Source organism: Stenella coeruleoalba, assembly GCF_951394435.1.
Source record: "Stenella coeruleoalba genome assembly, chromosome: 17".
NCBI lineage: Eukaryota > Metazoa > Chordata > Mammalia > Artiodactyla > Delphinidae > Stenella > Stenella coeruleoalba.
The window spans coordinates 6,385,860-6,403,745 of record NC_137163.1 but is presented as its reverse complement, the minus strand read 5'-3'; the positions used below and the strand labels follow the sequence as shown (position 1 = coordinate 6,403,745).

The 17,886-nt window shown below is 44.5% G+C and overlaps 1 protein-coding gene across 8 annotated transcripts in view; it reads left to right on the top strand.

Moving 5' to 3' along the window:
• KHDRBS3 (KH RNA binding domain containing, signal transduction associated 3) overlaps positions 1 to 17,886 on the top strand; it is a 623,624-nt gene that overhangs the window by 117,900 nt on the left and 487,838 nt on the right. For 7 of the 8 annotated variants that reach the window (XM_079901866.1, XM_079901864.1, XM_079901860.1 and 4 more), the window contains one exon: positions 7,241 to 7,311. The exons of the other annotated variant lie outside the window; for it this stretch is intronic. The gene's annotated coding sequence lies outside the window, so the exon portion shown is untranslated. The remainder of the gene's footprint in view (positions 1 to 7,240; positions 7,312 to 17,886) is intronic. 8 annotated transcript variants of the gene reach the window in all.

The window sequence follows — 17,886 nt, the reverse complement described above, 5'->3', positions numbered from 1 at the left end:
TATGGACATCCCTGGTGACTTGCCGAAGGGAAATTTAGGTAGATCTTTGTTAATGTGCTAGATGTTAAGTAATTAGAAGTGCAATAATCAGCCTGCTTAGGTTGTAAGTGGAAGACACTTGATGAGGGAGCAGGGTCCCTGATGAAGCGTGGGAGTTGTCAGAACTCTCCTCCCAGGGGAGCAGGACCACGGTGCTATTGGATACGTGTGTGGGCAGTGGGCAGTGCAGTCCTGTGGTTTCTTGGAGCCACAAGGAATTTGAGCATCGCAGCCAGGATGAAGGAGCGAGACAGAAAGAAACAGCTTGGAGGTACAAGCCCAAAGGAATTAGGCTGAGAGGCAAGAAATGGGTTCTGTCATTAGCAACAGATAAGACTGAGCTGTGATGGAGGAGCTTAGAAGAAGGTGGAAGTAAAGACCTTCTGAGGCTGGTTGGCTGGAGGGAGAGCCCTTTAAGAGAGTGCTGCCACCTTGCTGGAATGTGAGGGACCAGAAAGAACGTGGAACCAGCTTGGACCAGTAGGGCCTGAGTGTGTGGGTTGAGGGGCTGGACTTAGACAGGAGAAGGGAGACCTCTTTCTGAGAGGGGAAAGGAGGATGCTGAGGGGAAGAGGAAGGAGCCTGAGGGGCCAGCTGTTGTTGGCGTAGAACTTTCACGATGCTGGCAGAATCTCAGAGAGCAACTTCCCTGGAGATGAGCATGATTTTGGGGTCAGGAAACGCTTGGCTATGTGGGATCACTAAGAAGTTGGGGAGTCAGGCTTCCGAGGGGCAGGGGGGGAAGCTAACATTGCTCACCTAGATTCACATGTTAATGGAGCTCCTACGATATTTCTGGTACTTGACGTGGGCTCTTTTACTCCTCAGAACACCATGCCATGGAGAATGTATTGCTCTTCCCCATTTTGCAGATGAAGTCTTGGAGGCTCAGAGAGGTTAATTCAGATCACCAAGGTCACACAGCTGAAAGTGACCAAGATAGGATTCTAATCTTTGTCTTCTGATTGTGATGACCATGATCTTTCTATTTTGCCCATGGTAAGAGAAGTGGGCACATCATCACCACGATTTATCATAAACTCCATTTAAGAACATGGTCCAGCTTCTGAACAATAAGAATCATGACAGTTATAAGAGCATTAATCATTTCTACCTGGATGGCTTTCCACGGCTTCTCATTTACTTGTTTCATCAGGTTCTGATCTTTGTACCATTAATTACCATGGGACGATTGGTGTAGATACTACTGTCCCGTTGGCAGGTGAGAATAAAATTGACCAGAGAGGCCCAGGGAAGTTGGTCCCCAGTTGTGGCTGGAACCAGATTTCTTCTATATTTTTATTCAGGCCTCTTTGCTTCTCACACTGCTTCGTGTATATTTTTGGGTTTACTATGCTTACAAGGAACTGATTAAAAGAGTGACTCAGTGACTGTGTGTGTCCTGATACCACTCCAAGCTCAGGCCTTGCAGTGTGGGGCTGGTGCTATCATTTGCACTCATGGGCACAGAGGACAGGAATGACTACAGGTTGAAAATCCAGTATGTTCCCGATTTGGAACTGACATTATCTTATTTAGTTCTCCCCACCCCCCCCAAAAAAAGAACAAATGTGAGAGGTAGATCTTGCTGCTATACCCATTTTACAGGTGAGGAGAAGTGTGTCCAGTGAGCAGTGGCACCTGATCTTGTCTGAATCTAAAGCCTCTCCTCTTTCCACAGCCTCCTGATTCTCACCACTTTTCTTCCAAAATGCTCCCAGGCACTGGATGTAGGTCTGCTTTCAACACCCTGGATGAGTTGGAAACATCACCCTCCCAGCTCTAAGAATCATGCTTCCTCTGACTGAATGCTTATCAAATTGATCACAGTGATTGATTTCATTGCTTTTCTTTCTTGCTAGGTTGTAGATTCTATGAGGCAGGAATAGGTTCATTTTGCCGACCGTGAATTCTACGTGTCTGGCACATTGTAGGTCCCCAATAAATATGTGTTGAATGGAGAAATCCCATTTTATAGCCAAGAGATCTCCATTCCTGAGATGTTAATAAAATGCGAAGTTGGGATTCGAATTCACCCTCTGCTTCTGAGTTGGCCCACCTTCCACTTTTAAGAGGTTTAGAGATGGGTGGTGCTGGTGTGTGTGACGGGGGGAGGGGGAGGCCAAGGTTTGGAATAAATAATTAAATTAAAACGTCCTGGGGAAACTGTATCAGTTCATGTCTGAGGGTGGCTCTAATAAGTTGACAAGGAGAATTTCCAGCAGAGCTGCTGTGCTGGTTGATATGTAATCCCCAGGCCTGTGTGCAGGGAAGGAAGAAAAGCCAGTGATTTGAAATGTCACAGCCACCGGTGGTATCTGGTGCCTATTTGCCCAAACTCTTGTTCTCCATAGAGACTGTAGGCTGTGTGGGTTTGCTGGAAACTGATCGCCTTGGGCCACACGAGGAGTAGAGAGAGCCGGAATGCTGGAGATGAAGATCCAGCCCCACAGTTCGGACCCTGCCTTGTATTCTCTGTGCCTTTTGTGGTTAGTTATTAACCACCTGAATCACATGGGCGGCAGGTGCATGGTGAAGAGTGTGGCGCTTGGAGCCACAGTGCCTGGGTCTGAATCCCATCTCTCCTGCTTTGACCTGGGGCAGGTAACTAATGGCCTGCCGCCTTGGAATCTGGTCTGCAAAATGGGGATAGGAAGGATAGCCCCTGCAAAGCCCTGATGGGAAGATTAAATTAAATGATAAATGCCAAGTATTCACCCAGAGCCTGGCTCTTTACAAGCCTGGCCTCATGGGCTCTGGGCTATTTTAAGGATAAAATAAAATAATGAGGTGAAAACACTTTGCAGAAAATCACAGGTGCTGCACTCCACCCTGTGCACCAGAGGACCCCATCACCAACTGCATAGGGTCTCCTGAAGGATTTTCACAACTGTGACCATATATTACTTGTCTTCTCTGCTCATGATGACAATCTACTACCTTGTCTCTTTGGCAAACTCCTACTCGTCCTTCAATGACCATAAATGTCACCTCTTCCATGCAGCCTCCCTTGACTTTCCCACATACTGCTAGTTGTTTGATCCTCTGTTTCCACAGAACTTGGTGTAGACATTCAGACTCACATGTGTTGCATTGTCCTGTGATGAGCTGGTTTGGTGTCAGCTTCCTCACCCCTAAGCTCTGAGCTCAGGGGACTCTGCTCCTTGAGGTCTTACCAATCAGTCCTCCTCACCTCTGGAGCCCGCACAGGGACTGACATATGGGTGGTCTGAAATCCTTCCATGCTGTCTTGAACTGAAGCTCTGGTGATTCACAGGAGATAAGAAGTCATCTGGGAAATTTGAAAAGGATTATCTGATCTTTTGCAGACCTTGATACAGAAATATAACTGGGCTATGAATAGAGATTTAAATTACTTGCTTTCTTCAATTTTTTAAAAAACCTTTTAATAATGGAAGAAGAGTCACCAATGGGTTGTGTGGATATATGCAATTTTTTTCTTCCAAGAATTGTTTTCTGCCTCATTAGTAGAAACTCTTCCACACATTGCAAGAAGAATCTTTTCCTCTCCTTCGCTAGGAAGGACAGTCAAGAAATGGCTTGTGCTTTATTTTTTCATAGGCGTGGAGTAGATAATTGCTTAAAGCTGAATTTGGGGCTGCTAATAATCCAATTAGGGTCTTGGGCATAATTGTTTCTGTGTAACCTGATGCCTTCTGTTCTCCATGGTTCTGACTTTTGAAGCTGGTTCTCTTAACAGCCTATCTTTCTGGGGGAGGAAGAAGTACAGCCCTTTGGGGGTATTCTTTGCTCAGCAGATAAGAGGTAACACCTGAGAAAATAGAGCAGCAATGCTGGGCATTATCAGAATAATGATTGAGACTTTATGAATATGCAGATACATCAGTGTCTGAAAGAGAATGAAATCTCTCTGAACCTTGACATGAGTCCAGTGTTACTTTCCTCCCACTACTTACCTCACAGTCAGAAGACTGGGAAGCAAATCATCTCTTTTCTGCCTTGTACTCTGACCAAATGACCTGTCCAGGGAGGAGGGTGGGCCATCTGAGTTTTCTTGCTGCTGTGTTGAATTTGTAATCTCCCTTTTCCAGTCCACTCCAGAGAATCAAAGAAGCAGCTCTGCTATGGAAAAGCCCAGAACTGGGTGACAGGACATGTGGATTCTGGTCCTGGTGGTGACAGGCCACTCTTCACCTCACAGAATCTCAGTGTCCTTGGCTGGGTTGGGAGGGAGATGGGTTAGACTCAAAGGTCATGAACCATCGGCCCAAGGGACAAATCTAGCCCTCACAAATGTCTGTTTGGCCTATATGGTCCCTAAAATACTTTAATTATCAGCATTTAAAACTCAGAATAGCTTTTATACATACACCCCAGTGTTCATTGCAGCACTATTTACAATAGCCAGGACACGGAAGCAACCTAAATGTCCATCGACAGAGGAATGGATAAAGGTGTTGTGGTACGTATATATGATGGAATATTACTCAGCCATAAAAAGGAATGAAATAATGCCATTTGCAGCAACATGGATGGGCCTAGAGATTGTCATACTGAGTGAGTAAGTCAGATAGAGAAGGACAAATATTGTATGATATTGCTTAGATGCGGAAGCTAAAAAAATGGCACAAATGAACTTATTTACAAAACAGAAATAGAGTTACAGATGTAGAAAACAATCTTATGGTTAACGGTGGGGGGAGGGGGAGGGATAAACTGGAAGACTGGGATTGACATATACACACTACTATCTATAAAATAGGTAACTGATAAGGACCTACTGTATAGCACAGGGAACCTTACTCAATACTCTAATGGCCTATATGGGAAAAGAGTCTAAAAAAGAGTGGATACATGTATATGTATAACTGATTCACTTTGCTGCACCTAAAACTAACACAACCTTGTTAATCATCTATACTTCAATAAAAATGTAAAAAAAAAAAAAGAAATTTCTGCCTTCCATTGATAATGGGAGAAATCTAGAATTCCTGAGCCCCTATTTCCGTGCAAAGCTGGAATTCAGCAGTTCTCTCAGTGAGCATCCTTAGTTCACCACAATCCCCACCACTCCCTATTGTCTAACACTAAGTTTGTTTCACTCATTTTATTATCTGCCCAGCACCTGTAGGCATTTGAGTTTGTGACCCCTGGACCAGAGAATCTTGAACTTCCAATTTAAATTTGTCAGTATCTGGCTAAGACACATGGGACAATACTATGTTGCCTTTTTTGAGTATCAGTCCTCATTTTATGGATGCAGAAACTGAGCTTCAGCACGGTTGATGAGCATGTCCTTGGTCACGAGGGCTGTAAGTGGTGGAGTCAGCAGTAGGACTGCGGGGTTCCAGACTGCTAATGCTGCAGCTGTCTCTAGGATTTACATTTTTCTACTTCATACCCAGGACCTTGTCGGTCCTGCGTGTACTTATGCCAAGGCAATCAGATGATCTGTATGTTCGGAACTATAATCAAATGACCTTGAGAAACCACTTGAAATGAGCCTGAGTTATCACTTAGCAGAGCATTCTAGAGATGAAACTGCTGATTCAGATCGATTTTGACTCTGAGAAGGACCCCCACCACTTTGGATATTTTGAAAAAAATGGTCATTCCTTAAATTCTCAGCACTTGGCAGTTTTTGTAGTGCTTTCACTACTGATTTAAAATCAGTGTAAAGAAGTAGGACTTACTGAGGCGCACGGGGTATAATAGCATTTAACAGCTCCTGTTCCTGATTTTGTGATTGTGTGTGAATACTGACTCCGCCACTTTCTAGCTGTGTAAACTTGGCTTCTTAGTCTGTAACAAGGGGATGATAATTGCAACTCCTGACCTCACGTTCAACGTGCAATGACATATGACATGTGTGTGTCACATGCATTGTACGGCATGTGGCCAATATCGAGACCCAACTGTACGCCCAGCCCTGGCCCACTATTTTCCAGACCTTCACTCAGTGGGTGATATTATCTCCATTTATATTTGTAGAGTTCAGTCTCAGTGGCAGTAAGGTATTTATGAAGGTTGCATGGCTAAGGAATATTGGAATTCTGCTTTATTTCAAACTGTATCATAGTTTTCACTACATCCCGGCTGTTCCTCCCCATTCTTGTCTTTGTACTATTTCCTTTACTAAATTCTGAATCAGTCCAGCACTGAGCCTTGGTTTCCCTTCTGCAAAATGAAAGGATTGAACTAGATGAGCTCGTGGGCCTCTCACAACCCTGAGATTCTACGATTTAAGTAATGAATGAAGAGGAAACAGACAACATTAAAAAAGTACAAATACAAAAGCCTTAACTCCGCTTTAGTTCATTACTTAAGTAGGATCAGATGATTAAAATAATTAGCTGGAGTATAAAGAAGATAGTTTTTTCCCTTCTACTGTATTCTCAGTTTCTCTCTCTCTGTCCCACTTGGAAAGTTCATTTGTACAGGACAAACTCTAGGGCCTAATCAGAAATCCTCCTCTTCCATGGCCCCAGTTTTGATTCAGAAAAGGGTTCTGGCACACTGTTACTGATGAAGACAAGCTCAGTATTACAGGAACAAAAGCCCAGTGCCTTGTATCAGCACTCAGCCGGCAGGAGACAAAAGGGTAGTGACTATAAAAGGGAATTTGAACACATCCTCTGATTTTTAAAATTAGTGACAAGATCCGTTCTTTTTTCGTTTTCCTGGGGAGATTATTACAGGGGCAACAGCGAATAGTCCTCTGTGACTTCCTTTTTCTTCTTTGTCTTTGGAGATGACAAAGCCAGGTTAGATGATCCCAGTTTTGGTGATAACACCCCAAGCATCCAGGGCCACTCGAATGTCCTCCTCTTCGCTCCGTCAGGCCCAATGAAGAGATTGACCCTGGCTTGTCAAGGTCATCGAGCTTTATCACAGCTTGTTTGGGCTGGTGCTTGTTGGCCTGGATGTCTGCAGTGGACATGAGCATGTAGTTGTCTTTGATCTTGTTCATGGCCGACTCCGTCGTCAGGGGAGTTTGATGATAGAATAATGGTTGAGTTTGTTCCTCTCGGAGGGGCTTTTTAATTTTTTAAAAATTTTATTTATTTATTTTTGTTTAAAAACTTATTTGTTTCATTTATTTTGAAGAGGAACGCAGTGATTAAATATCAAGATTTATAAAAAGTCTACATAGTGCCTTTGAACCCCATCCATCCATTTTCTATCCACTACAGCAATGAATCTGTTTGATTATTTTCAGGAGTCATATTCGAAATATTTACCAACAGACTGAACAGCTGAAAAGAACAGACAACGTGCCTGGCTGTTATGGTAAGAACCAGCTGAATATCAGCCCTACATTAGTTTTGTATTTGTCCTTAGAGATTTTTGTTAAGTAGTATCCATTTTCCCCTCCTTTTTTTTTTAAACATCTTTATTGGAGTATAATTGCTTTACAATGGTGTGTTAGTTTCTGCTGTATAACAAAGTGAATCAGTTATACATATACATATGTCCCCATATCTCCTCCCTCTTGCGTCTCCCTCCCTCCCACCCTACCTATCCCACCCCTCTAGGTGGTCACAAAGCACCGAGCTGATCTCCCTGTGTAGCTGCTTCTCACTAGCTATCTGTTTTACGTTTGGTAGTGTATATATGTCCATGCCACTCTCTCACTTGGTCCCAGCCTACCCTTCCCCCTCCTTGTATCCTCAAGTCCATTCTCTAGTAGATCTGTGTCTTTATTCCCGTCTTGCCCCTAGGTTCTTCACGACCATTTTTTTTTTTTTTTTTTAGATTCCAAATATATATGTTACCATATGGTATTTGTTTTTCTCTTTCTGACTTACTTCATTCTGTATGACAGACTCTAGGTCCATCCACCTCACTACAAATAACTCAATTTTGTTCCCTTTTATGGCTGAGTAATATTCCATTGTATATATGTGCCACATCTTCTTTATCCATTCATCTGTCGATGGACACTTAAATTGCTTCCATGACCTGGCTATTGTAAATAGAGCTGCAATGAACATTTTGGTACATGACTCTTTTTGAATTATGGTTTTCTCGGAGGGGCTTTTTTAAACTTGGGCTTCCTTGAGAGCTGCCGGGTCTTTATCTGATGGAATGTGGGTGACATGTGGGTTTTTTTTTTGAGTGGACGCCTTTTATCACTGCTTTCTTGGCCTTCGGAGCTTTGCTTTGGGCTCTGTTTTGGAGAGCAAGGGCTTTCTTTCGGCACCACCTTGGTGAAAATGTCTTTTTCTTCTTAAAAACAGCTTCTTTTTCCCCCTGAATAAAAAGAAATCAAAGAAATGAAAGAAAAATAAATAAATGAAATACTATTTGTGGTAGAAATTTTAGAGAATCTGAAAGTTTAAAAAAATTATAAGCATGCCACAGTTCTAAACGCTGTTATATTTATAATATATATGTGTGTATTTGTGTGTGTATATCCTTCCAGGTTTTTTCCTGTAATGAATATGTATGTATATATCCTGCCGAATATACAGACTTGTATCTACATCTTTCACGTAACTTTACGTGTGAACATTTCTCCCACGTTATTGTGTATTTCTGAAAACAACTTTGATGGCTGCACCCTTCATGCATGGAGCTGCTGCTTTGTACTCAATCTTTTGTCCCACATTTAGCTTGTTTGTAGTTTTTTGCCATCGTAGATGATGCTACAATGAACATCACTGTAGGTTTATCTTGGCTTGCATCTCTGATTGTTTGAGCTGGCAGGCGTTTCTCAAGACTCTTGAAGTGTGGGACTGAGTGTCCCTTTTGCGTAAACAAAAATGCTGGCAACTTCCTTGACTCTGTCCTCTCCCTGTTGCTCTGCTCTCAGGAGAAATCCCAAGCTATTTGGCAAGTGTTTGAAGGCTTGCATGATGTGGTCCCTTCCAATGCACCCAGAACTGTCCGCACAGCACTCCCCCATCTAGTTTACGATTCCATCTGTGTAAATTGCCTGTAGCGCTTACCTGCTTCGTGCTGTTTCACACCTCCCTGCCTTTGCTCAGTGTTTCCAAAGCTCCAGGTACTCAAGTATCACCTTCACAGTTTTGCCATAGTCCGGTACCACCTGTACCATTATTTTGTTAATATTTATTTTAAAGATTAACTGTTACTTAAAAAGTAGGTTTTACCTTAACTACTATAGGTGCAAAAGCATGGGTTTAATGTACTGAACACATGTGTATGTGTGTATGCATATTTCTTTTTCTAATGCACAGGAAAATAAATGTATAACTATTGAAATAAAAAAAGAAAGATTCTCCCCACACTACTTAAAATTGTCTCCTCTGGTGGCACATACTCCCTATTTTGGGAAACATTATATTAGATCCATCTTCCTAGTATATTATCCCTTCTTTCCTGATAGACTAACTCCTATTCATCTGTTGTGCCCTAGGTAGGCTGCCCTGACCCCGAGTCTGAGTTGGGACCATTTTCCCCGGGGTCCTTCAGTACCTTGTGCTTTTTTCATCTTAGCACTAAGCACACAAAATTGTAATTGTCTATTTACTTCCAATCTTTACCCCTAAATAAACATTTATTGAAGTCCTTTATGTGCTACTGCCCTTGAGTAGCTGGTAGTCTGGAGTTGTTTCTGCTTTGGCAGTGGGAACCCAGGAAAAGTCTTCCAATTTGGTCATGGGCTAGATTAAAGACAGAGTCAGGGAAGGCTTCCGTGTGGAGGTAATCCTGAGCTGGATTTTAAGGAGAATTAGGTTAGAAAATATCTATTTAACACAAAGGAAGGCAGTAAAGAAGAAAGGAATAAGTCAGGCAAAACTAAGTTTGAATTTCTGCTCTGCCTCTGTTGTATAATCTCGGTTAAGTCAGTTTGTTCCCTAAGCTCTAGTTGCCCTGCCAAGAAAATGGAAATACTAACAAGAACCTACTGTACAGCGAAGGGACCTATACTCAATATTCTGTAATAACCTATATGGGAAAAGAGTCTGAAAAAGAATAGATATATATATAACTGAATCACTTTGCTGTACACCCGAAACTTACACAACACTGTAAATCAACTATACTTCCATTAAAAAAATAGATAAAAAATAAATAAAAAGAAATTGGAAATGATAGTATTTACAGCACAAAATTCATCCATTCACTTTATTTATTCATTCATTCAGCAAATGGTAATCGAGCAAGATGATGATATTATACTTAAGAACTTAGCCAGATGTCAGGTGCCTTAAGTTCTCTCCACTATGAGATCTTCCCTATATTTGGTCCTTGGCTGTCTTTCCTTCCTATGCTGAAGCCTTTCCTTGTGTGACGTCATCTACTCCATCGCATGCTCTGGACCTGCCTATGCTTGGGTGACTCCCTCAGTCATAAAATCCCAGGACACTTTTCCTCTGAGCTGCAGAGGCTCGTATCTTATCACCTACCGGCCACCTTCTCCGAGAACGTACCATAGATTCCCCAAGTGATGCCCCTAAGTGAACTCCTTATCCCCTTTACCCACTTCATCTGTTCCTCCTCCCATGCTGTCCCTTCTTTCAGAAAGTAGGGCCACCAATTCTCCAAGAGCCAGAAACTCTTCCTGAAAACCTTCCACGGTTAAGCATTTGCCTCCGTATGAAGAGTAGCTCTCCAGTGCTTCTCTCAGATGATGCTAGACAGGGTCCAACTACAATTTCAAGTTGATCTCGTACAGTTCTTGTCAAAATCAATATTTGTTGAATTAAATGAGTATAAACTAATGGTGAGAATTTCATGCACCATAACAGGATTTGAGGGAAGCTATTTTGGGGCATCGAGTGAGTTATTGATCTCTCTGAAATCACATCACTTAGACAGCTATACATTTTATCATTCCTAAGCTGAGAGCTGGGGCTTCATAGACAATGAGATTGGCTCACAATGAATTGACTGATTGACTGATTGATTGATTCTCTCATCAGCCATACACGTTTTGAATACCCACTGGGTGTCAGACACTTTTCTGAGTTCTGGGGGATACTGGAATGAACAAAATATAATTCCAATGATCTCATGAACTGTTTTGGGTGAAGACTTGAAAAAAGTATATGTAATTCAATGTGTACTCTTACGAAGAGCTGTACAAAATGCTCTGTGAGCACAGGGGACAGTGTGAGAGGGTCTGTCTCTGAGAATCAGGGTGAGATTTATGGAGGTGGTAATACTTGCTTGGGGCTTTTATAGGGAGGGAGAGTTTGCCATTTGGAGAAAGAAGTGGTGGTGGAGAAGGAAAAGGAAACCCTCGGCAGGGGGGATAGCATGTGTAGGTGGAAGTGGGGAGAGATGGGGCCTTTGGACACTGGTGAGAATTTCTCTGCAGCCAACACCTATGATGCATGTGAGGGTGAGTATAAGCAATGAGGTCCGGGTGGTCCATTGGGACCAAAGGCTGTATATGCACAGTTGAGGAGCTCTCAGTGTCAGCGTGCATCAGAATCACCTGAACTTCGTCTAAGGAGGCGGATATCTGGGCCCCCCACAGACCCAAAGAATCACCATCACTGGGATCCTGATGTAGAAATTCTCCAGAGGTGATTCAAATGCAGAGATGCGTTGGAGGTTCAGTCAGCGAGGTCAGCGACCTGTCGATCGTCACACAGAAAGCAGCAGAAGCAGATTTCCCGCTCAGGTCCCTCGGGTGATTATTAGAAACACTGAGGTCCTGGGACTCCACAAACTGTCACAAATCCTGATTTTCCTGGAAAGGCAGTGACTTCCTTGGTCTGCCTCAAGCTAAGGGCTGCAGCTCAGTCGAGAAATTGGCATCCTCAGCAGCCCTGTCGGTTCCTTAGATAATGACAAATTCCTTTTGCTTGCTCCCCATTATTTCACTGTAAATGAGAAAGTAATAAAGTGAAGCTGCATCTGGACTAATTAAATCAGCCGTTTCTAATCCCATCGATCCAGGGAAAGAGGGCTGTGGAGGGCTGGAAGGGAGAAAGGCTTCTGATTCAGAATAACCACATACATTTCTGTGACAATGTGGGCCTCCAGAGTTAGCAAGATGGGGGGGGGGGTGGGAGGGAGGGAGATGCAAGAGGGAAGAGATATGGGGACATATGTATATGTATAACTGATTCACTTTGTTATAAAGCAGAAACTAACACACCATTGTAAAGCAATTATACTCCAATAAAGATGTTAAAAAAAAAAAAGTGAGCAAGAAACCTCACGGGATCTGGGATCTGAACTCTGCTGGGGGAGGGGTGATGTACTGTGGCTGTAGGGGAGACCCCACCCCTCCCGGGAAGCTGCTGAACCACACTGCTCGGCATTAAATTTATTTATTTATTTATTTTTTAACATCTTTATTGGAGTATAATTGCTTTACAATGGTGTGTTAGTTTCTGCTTTACAACAAAATGAATCCGTTATATATATACATATGTTCCCATATCTCTTTAGAGACATCTTTTCCATTCTCTTCCGTGGAGGCTCCCAGGTCCCCTCCACCCCACCCCCAGCTGTGGTCTCCAGCTTGAACTCCCTGGCCTCCCATTTGGAACTGTTTGCCAGTCCTTGAAGACACCAGTGTGATCCCACACAGCCTTGCTGTCATCCATGCTACACCTTCCCCCTCTTCCAGAGTTCTCAAAGTGTGACCTGTGCACCTTTTGCCTTGGAAAGCCTTGGGGACTTTGCTGGAAGTGTGAAAGCCTGACCCCAGCCCATTCCTGCTGCAGCCTTAGGCTGCTACTGACCTTCTGAGAGAGCTCTGGGGGCTGGTGCTCCGGAGCTGAGAGTTCAGCAAATGCGATGGAGGCTTCTGAGTAACCCTGGGGTTTCAGAACTAATGACCACCCTGTTCTCTCTGTGTGGGAACACCTGTTAATCCACCCTTCACAGATCGAGTGTGCTGAAATAGCAGCAGGGTTCCCTGTTGCTTTAGGTTTAGAAAATGCAAAAGCATTTCTTGCTTCCTTATCAACGTACCCTAAAACATTTTACAGCCCAGCATCTGAATAACAAAGTCCTTTTAATCCAAGTGATTCGCCTCACAGGCTCCTTTTAATTAAAAGCTGATTCTCTTCTTCGAGGAAGACACACTCCTGATGAACCTTTTGCTTTCTCAAGGAGGGGGCTGACGTTATGCTACAACCACAGAGCATCACCTCCATGAAGATGCTTTTTGAACATCCCTAGTGGATTGACCGACCCCCTCCGCTGAGCTCCTAATCTGTTACAGTTGTGATGCCTCAGGGCACCTCGACATTTACCTGTGGACCTCTAGGCTCTTACACTTTGGGGACAGGGAATTTACCTTCCTCACTTCTGTACAGTAGCCCCCCTTCTCTGCAGGGATACTTTCCAAGGCCCTCAGAGCATTCCTGAAACCGGGCATAGCACTGAACTCTATATATACTATGTTTTTTCGTATACATACATGTCAGTGATAAAGTTTAATTTATAAATTAGGCACACTGAGAGATTAACAACAATAACTATTAATAAAATGGAACATTTATAACAATATATATACTATAGTAAAATTTATGTGAATGTGGTCTCTCTCTCAAAATATTGTATTCTACTCACTTCCTTGCTCTTTTTGTTTTGTTTTGTGTTTTTGCATGCGGGGTCTTAGTTCCCTAACCAGGGGTGGAACCCGTGCCCCCTGCAGTGGAAGCGCAGAGTCTTAACCACTGGACCGCCAGGGAAGTCCCCTAACCCTTCTTTTTCTGATGATGACGTGAGATGATAAGATACCTACAGGATGAGAGGAAGTGAGGTGAATGATGTAGGCACTGTGATGCAGCCTTAGGCTGCTACTGACCTTCTGATGATAACGATACGTCGGAGAGGGGATCATCTGCTCCCGGTGACCCTGGATCATGGATGAGGGCAATGGCTGGATGTCAGGAGCAGACGATGCCTATGGGTGGGGATCCAGGTGGGGCAGATTGGGAATGAGGAAGGTTTCATCACCCTACTCAGAATGGCATGCAATTTAAAACTGACGAATTGTTTACTTCTGGAATTTTCCATTTAATATTTTCTGACCTGGAGTAACTGACACTGTGAACTATCTGGGGGATGGCTGTATTCTCAGCACCTAGTGCAGTGTTTCCCGTGGAAGAAGTGCTCAGTGGATGCTTGTTGAATCAAATAATCCGTGGAAGATAGAATTGTGGCAAGCTCTGGCAGTGACCCATGAGGGCAAGTCCTTGGAAGGTATTTAGAAAACTAGGTTCCCTCAGCTCTGCTCTGCTTTCTCTGTCAATGTCCACTTCTTCACATTCACTCACAAAGTGTGTTCTATTATCTATTGTGGAGATTTATGCAGGAAAGTAGCATAGTTGTGTCTAGATTTTAAGCAACATCTCTTTGGCCGCATTGGAGGAAGGATGGGAAGGGGCAAGCCTACAGGCAGGGAGCCCCCCAGGGTGGGTACTGCCATAGTCCAAGTACCAGCTGGAGAAGAGGGGATAGAAGCGAAGATATTCTAGAAGATAATAAAAATGCTACAGTTGTCCACTCTGTACCAAGCTCTTGTATACACTGTTTCTTTTCTTCATAACAGCCCTGAACTGTGTTCAACACTGCCTTTCCTCATAAGGAAAGGGAAGCAGCTAGATTTGTCTACAAACCCAGAGCCAGTGAGAGTAGAGTCAGTGTACTAATCGCAGGGCATCTGGCATTCAAGCGCATGCACGTTCCCGTGAACCTCACGCTTGACCTAGCTGCTGATCTGCTGGCCTCATTGTGCCTCTGAAAACTCCAACACAGCAGTGACAGAAGAGTCCCAGCTTTGCCAGGCATGTGGGTGCTGGACCAGCTCACAGAAGGGCAAGAGGCAGGTTGCGAGTTATACATGTGCCGCTGCTGAGGGAGAGGGGTTTCCAGGGGTTAGGTCTGCGATATTTCATGCACAGGACGGCAGCTGGGGGGTCTGGTCTACCCTGGTCGAAGGCAGGTTGTGCACATGTGGCCAATCTGAAGTTGAGTGGCCACTGCTGATCCAGATGTACGCTGTGAGCTGGGATGGAACCTGGGGGTCTTGCACCCTATGAATAGTGCAGGCTTCAACCAAAGAAAGAGAAGAGAGAGATTAGCTAGAGCTTCTGTAGTTTATCGTCCCAACGGGGGCACTGTGAGAGCACACTGGCAGCTTTCTAGCCCACTGGCCGGTAGGGCTGGGACTAGAGGCAAGCTGGGCGCTGAGGGCACACGATTCAAGGACATGCTCTCTCCCAGAGTTATGGGCCTGGGGGACCTCACTTGTCCAGACCCTGCTGGACTCTTTTGGGAATCTGTACATCTGGGTCAGGAATGGACATTCTGCATGGACCCTGCTAGTTGAAATTGTTTAATTCTACAAATCTCCTTCGAGTCTTTCTCATCATTTTCCACTGCATTGCTTCTTTTTCCAATGTGAATGAATATTTCAGGAAACCTTGGTGTTTGAAACTTAACCATGTGATTTTGACTGTTTGTCAGAATCCCTGAAGATCCCTGTCTTAACGACAATTTGTAACTTTGTGGAGGCAAAGCTTGAATGTCAAGGGCTGCGAGACCAGCTCACCGGAGCCAGCGCTGGGCAAGTGAGAGAGCCGCTGGCTGTGTGGCATCTCGACATTGTCGTGCGATAATTAGGAAGCGATGCTGCCAGTTCCCAAGTGTGCGTTCCGGGCCAGACACTGTGTTACATGCTCCACATGCATCATCTCGTTTATTCCTCAGAACACCCTCGAGAAATAATGTCTCATTTTGCAGAGACGTGGTAGCTCAGAGGTATTAGGTAACTTTCCCTTAGCATCTCACGCAGCAAGTACCAGAGCCAGGATTCGAACACAGCTCTCCTTCCCTCCAAAGCCTGTGCATCCCATTGCTGGAGAGACTGCAGTGTTCTTTCTTTTCTGGCTCAGGAAGGGTCATGGTTAAGGTGATCTGCCATAAGGTTCTCATGGAATTCCTTTATTTAACAAATATTCACAGAGCTCCGACTGTGTGCCTGGCACTGTTCCATGATCAGTGTTATTACAGCCGTGAATAAAAAGGGACAAACAGCTCTGTCCTCATAGAGCTTTTGTTCGAATGGGCAGAGACAGATTATAAACCATATAACAGACATAGTATATGTTGGATGGTGACAAGTGCAATGGAGAAAAACAAAGCAGAGAAAGGGTAGGGAGCATAAGGCTGGGCTAGTTGGGGTTAGTGGTTCAATTTTAAGCAGGTGGGGGTGGGGACAGGCACCCCCCACAGAGAAGGCGGCATGTGTGCAAAGGCTCAGAGGTGAGGTGTGCGCCATGCACCTGGGAGAATGTGACAGAAAAAGGAATGAATGCAGAGGCCCCTCGGCCCTGGCAGGGCGGGGCCTGGAGTGTTCAAGGTCAGCCAGGATGCCAGCGCGGCTGGGGGGTGAGAGAGAGGAGAGTGTCGGGAGAGGAGGCCAGAGACACCACGGGGACAGATCACGAGAGGCCAGCATGGCACTCTACTGACTGCAGCTTCCACTCTCATGGAGACGGAAACCATGCAGAGGTTTGCAGCAGAAAAATGACTCTCTCCATCTGATGATTTGAATCAATGGAGAGAACTGACTACAGGGGAGCAAAGACAGGAAGAGACAAGGAGTCCACTGGGGAGAGGATGGTGGCCTGGACCCGGGTTTGGTCTGAGGACTAGTGGGATGCAGTCAGACTGTGGATGCATTTTGAAGGCAGATCCAATAGAATTTTCTGACCGACTGGATGCAGGATGCAATACTGAGTTTATTTCAGAAACAGAATTTACTTCAATAGCTTTTAAAGTGTCCTTCATGCTATCTTAAAAGGGTCACTCAAGTCTCACAGGCGTTCCTTAGATATTTTGATTATCCTTGACTACATTTAGAGGAGGAAACAATTCGCCACCACACATGCGGACATTAGCCAAGATCACGGCTTGTAAGCCTCACAAATGTCTAAAGTGTGTGTGTGTGTGTGTGTGTGACTGTTACCTGGTCTGGACTTGGATCAGAGACAGAGACCAAGAAGATGCTGCTAGGATTGAGAAACTGAAGTGGTAGTTCATCCTTGAGGAGGTGAGAAGCCAGAAACCACACTGGGAACAAGCTGAGGTGGTGACGGCAGCCTTCTGTGCTGGAAAAACCCATTGTTCCAAGATGAAGGGGCCTGTGGAGGGGGTGGGGGGCCCATGCTGGCAGCACAGACCCACAGATGTCTTTGAGTTTCAAAGCAGCAGATTGAAGAGAGTTGAATGCCACAGAACAATAAGGATGGGCTGGAGAGCCCACATTCTCTATTCTGCTGGCCAAGCTGGCTGGAAGGAGACATCTCTGAATGGGCACCATGGTTACCAGTCTGCTTAGGGGGGCCAGCATGCAGAGTCCAATTTGCCCAGGAAGTGTGGTGTTCTCCTTGGGTATCTGCTATAGGACTTCCAAGCCTTTCCAGGCATTTCAATTCATCTCTGGCTGAAAGTGCTCTAGACTGAGTTGGAAACCCTGATTCCAAATCTCTGCTCTGCCACCTCCTAGCTGAGTGACCTTGAACACCTCATAGAATCTCTTTAAACCTCTGTTTTTCCATCTGTACAATGGGGGGGTAGAATATATCACTGATGCCCCTTCCTACAGGGCGATTATACTTGTGATCATGTGATTTGCTTTGACCAATGAAGGTGTGCAAAAGTGACGTTGACACTTCCAGGTTAAAGCTTTAGAGTCAGTGCATGGCTTGCCGTGTTTTCTTTGCCTTGTCTCTGTGATTGTGGAAGTATGGATCTAGATGAAACCGCTATCAGCCTGGGTTCCTGAGGAATTGCAGTGTGCAGAACCCCTGTCCCCCTGTGATGGATATGTAAGAAATAAACTTTTTTTGCTTTAAACCTTTAAAGATTTCTGGATTGTTTGTTACCATGGCATAACCTAGCCTATACTGACTGCTACAA